This window comes from Myotis lucifugus, unplaced genomic scaffold, assembly GCF_000147115.1.
Source record: "Myotis lucifugus unplaced genomic scaffold, Myoluc2.0 scaffold_43, whole genome shotgun sequence".
In the NCBI taxonomy this organism is placed as follows: Eukaryota; Metazoa; Chordata; class Mammalia; order Chiroptera; family Vespertilionidae; genus Myotis; species Myotis lucifugus.
Genome location: NW_005871091.1, coordinates 4,109,843 through 4,114,283, shown reverse-complemented (window position 1 = coordinate 4,114,283; position 4,441 = coordinate 4,109,843). Strand labels below are relative to the sequence as shown.

Sequence of the window (4,441 nt, the reverse complement as noted above, 5' to 3'; positions counted from 1 at the left end):
CTGTGTGCATGTGTGCATGTGCATGTGCATGTGCGTGCGTGTGTGCGTGTGTGTGTAAGTTAGCTGCTTCTGGTATCCAACTGGGAATTTGATTCACTTAACTTGTTCAGTCAGTTGCAATAAACCAGGTGGTTTTGCATTGCTCATGCAAATCACTTTCTCCTCACACATGGCTGTAGTCCCAGCTGCCAAAATGTTGTCATGTTCTTGTCTCCAGAGCCTTAATAAAAAGAAAAAATACGGTCTGTAGCGTGTATGTGCTCAACACTCTCCCTGGTTATCACTGAGCCTGTGTGGTCAATGAGCCAGTCAAGCCAAGAGAAGAGATGCATAGATGCCGATGGGGCTGAAGAGCCTGGGCTCTGGTCCTCAGGTCACAGATTCTGCTGACCTACTCAGTGTCCCTTATTAGAGCCAACACAGCCTTGGGTAGGAAGACTAAAATCCCAAATTCCAGTCTTGCCTTTGTTTTTTTTGTTTTTTAATATTTATTGTTGAAAGTATTACATAGGTCTTCCCCCCCCCCTCCCCATTAACCTCCCAGTTCTGCCTTTGTATTACTGACTGGGCTTGAATTATTAGTGCCTAGTGCCCTAATTCTTGTGAGAATTGAGACAAAGTCAAGATTCCCAGCTGTTTTATTTCATGGTACAGAAAAAGTCAGTATTTGTACAGCACACTGGAGTAAATATGAAAGGTTACTTATGCCAAAGAGGACCTCTAGAGGGTTCTGACCTCCCAGCCTCCGCCCATCCACCCTGTGGCTAAGGACTCAATATTGCATGGTAAACTGATTGACGGCTCAGCCAAATCAGTGGTCCTCCCAGTGAGAAGATTATACTTCCTCACCCTGTGGACTCACACATGGCCATGTGTCTTGTTTTGGCCAATGAGATGCAAGCAGAAGTGACATACCACTTTCAGGTAGAATCTTTTTTTTTTTTAACTCTGTATGATAATTTACTGGTCTAAGGAAACAAAACCCTTCCAATGTATTAAGAGATCAATCCTGTTACAATGCACTAAGAGGTCTATGTGAAGAGGTTCTGGTATAGTAATTGAAAACAGACAGCTATTTACAAGATACACAAGCAGGTGGGGTGTACCTAGTCCAACACTGGCCGGCCCTCACAAGCAAAATGTATTCTCTCTACAGTAGGCCACATGCAAGAATCCATCTTCACCTTTTTTCTTCTTGTAAAGTTGTCCCATAGTTAGGCTGGACTATGGGACTGTCTTATCCACAATAGAAGACTGGCTTTTCAGAAGGAAGCTGGATCCTTTTCCTGATGATCCACATGAACCAAGTCACAGTGATGTCAGATGGAACCAGATACTTCCGTTTGTCAGTGTTGACAATCTGAGAGCCTGAGACTTTTTCCACGGAACCCGGTCCGGATATTTCGCTCGGATCTTCGCGGATTCCATGCATTTGTGTTCCAGCAAGTGGTCCTCCTTAAACATCCACTTCATGATGGTGGTGGGGAAAGGATGCAGGGAAGGGATCAGGTGGGGAAGAGATGTAGCCAGCTCTCAGAGCCATGTTGCTCAGAGCACCATCCACAACAACTCAGGCAGAATCTTTAAGAGCCAGTAGGTACTCTGCCTTGTTCTTTCTCTCTAGTACAGAGACCAGAAATGTTCCAGATCACCCTGTATCCCAGAGTGAAGACTGTATGGAGCAGAGCCACTGACAACTCACAAGGGCCATCTAGCATTAGCAAGGAATAAAATTCTTTTGTCTTAAGAGATCTGGGAGTCATTTGTTACTGCAGCAAAGCCTCTCCCATCCTGACCGTGCCTGGAAAACCCAATGGGATCCTCTGATCACAGGGCAAGAAAGAGTATTGAAGAGTATCAGACAAATTTTAGTCATTTACATACACAAGCACAAATGGAGTATAAATATATATATATAGTTTCTCAGCTCTGTCTTCTGAGGGTTTCAGCTTTATCCCCAGGCTCATAAAGAGATAGCTGGAAATTACAGTTATCAGAGCCATACAAAAAGAGGTCATTTCTTTCTGTGTCTCTTCCATAGAGAACTAAACTCTCCCAGAAACTCTGTTGAAGCTTCTGTAGCATATAATTATTATAATAATAAAAAGCGTGGGCTATTCAGTCGCACAGTCTGAGTCCAAATCTTGACTGGGTGATCTTAGTATGCTGTACAGTGTGAGCAAGGGGCTCAATCTCAGTTTCTGCATCTGTATAATAACAATAGGACCTAATTCAGGGGATCATTGTCAGGAATAAATAAGTTAGTACATATTAGGGTTTTGGACCAGTGCCTGGCATATAGTACACACTTTGTACATGTTAGTAGTGAACATCTACTTCGTCTCCCATCTTATAGGTTTTTACTAGAAATCTTCTAATATTATGAGTCCCACCTTAATTTTCCTTGTAGCAAATTTATCTGTGGCCAACCCAGAATTAAACAAAGAAGGGAATTCTGAGAAGTATAGTTCCAGTTTAGTTAGATTAAAACAGAACACAGCTATCACTGGCTGCAGGTAGGTCTCAGCAGACTGTACTGCCAAGCTAAGGATTTGGGGTGGGAGGATCAGAGCAAAGTCATAGAAATGTTTGTTTTCTCTTTAAGTAGATGTGTCTTGATCAGCTTTGCATTTAAAAAGATCTTTTAGCCCAACTGGCATGGCTCAGTGGTTGAGTGTTGGCCTATGAACTGGGAGGTCACAGCTTGATTCTAGTTAGGGCATATGCCTCGGTTGTGGGCTTGATCCTGAGTGTGTGTGTGTGTGTGTGTGTGTGTGTGTGTGTGTCGAGGGGTTAGGGGATGTGCAGGAGGCAGCCGATCAGTGACTCTCTCTCTCATCATTGATGTTTTTATCTCTCTTTCCCTCTCCCTTCTTCTCTGAAATAAATAATATATATTTATAATATATACATATATTAGAAAAAAATCTTTAGGTGCCACGGTGGAGAATGATTGGTTGTGGGAGACAAGAAGCAGGAAGAACAGACTGTTGCAGTATGCTGTAATTTCTAAGGTGTGGCTTCCAATCCTTCTGGAACAAGGTAAGATAAGAATGCACAAGCAAACAATAGCTAAGGTAATTTTAGTTCTAATTATCTGTGATACAATAAAAAATAAAATCTTTGCAGACACACCAGATTAAGATACTTTTCCTCCCAAGAGACATTTGGTACCTCTTAATTAGTCTCTCAAAATATGGTGTGTTATTGATTTAATTCCAAATATTTTTCTCATGACATTGTGCGTCAAATGTGAGAATAATTCACTTATAGTTCCTCCTCATGTACAATTTAAGAAAAAAGAGATGAAAGGTACTGAATCTACATACCTAAAACCAGAGCTTACTAATAGCCCTGGACTCGTGTGTGAATTTCAGTTCTGAAAAATACCTTTGGAAGTAGAAGCGAAGAAATGCTCACCACAGGGGACAACCCTCTACACTGAATATACAAGTGCTCCCCCCTCTCTCCCAGCCCTCCTTGTGACTGTTTGGGCTTGTGTGTCTAGTTCTGGTCAATGAACTATAAACAGAAGTGACGGGTCCCATTCTGGGCCAAGGCAGCTTGGAGCTGGGTTGCAACTTGGGATGACAGATGACAGAGCCACAAGATGAAGAGGGTTGCCTGACCAGGATGGGACTTCAGGTGAATGAGGAATGGGTTTTAATTATGAAAAATAATGAGGGGTTTGCTAGCTCAGATGATCTAGCATAGCCTGACTAATGTATCTGCCAAAGCCTGTGTCAGGCACCTTCACACTTACTTTCCTCATTGATCCATCTGACTGAGCCAATGATACAAGCAGGGCTTGGGAAAGTCACGTAGCTTACAAAAGCCCACACAGTTTGTAGGTGGCACTGATAGAATTTGAACCAATCAGTATGGATCCCAAACCTGTGATTTTTCTAGCCTGCCATACCATAGCACATCCCATTACCTTCCCACTAAGGACTCTAAAAGATCTGGCCATGGATGGACAAGAAGCATAGACAGGAAGTATTGGGAGGGACACAAAGTTCTAGCGGTTCAAGGCCCTCACCAAGTCTCCAAGTGTTCAGGTTTGCTCTTTGACCTCTCCTTCAACTTCTTTTTCCTTCTTTTTTATTTTTTGAAACATATTTTTTTTATTTATGTATTTATTTATAAATATATTTTTATTTATTTCAAAGAGAGGAAATGAGGGGGAGAGAGAGATAGAAACATCAATGATGAGAGAATCATTGATCGGCTGCCTCTTACATGCCCCACACCGGGGATCGAGCTAGCAACCTGGGCATGTACCCTGACTGGGAATCGAACAGTGACCTCCTAGTTCATAGGTCGACGCTCAACCACTGAGCCATGCCAGCCGGGCTCTTTTTCCTTTTTATTCTGGAGTCAAACTAGCACTGGATTAAGAGCCTAGATTTTTGGCACTCTGCTGCTCACCAGCTGTGTGACC

The 4,441-nt window shown here is 42.6% G+C and overlaps 1 pseudogene; it reads right to left on the bottom strand.

Moving 5' to 3' along the window:
* Positions 1 to 1,128: 1,128 nt before the first annotated feature.
* On the bottom strand, positions 1,129 to 1,473 carry LOC102442338 (annotated as a pseudogene).
* Positions 1,474 to 4,441: the final 2,968 nt, after the last annotated feature.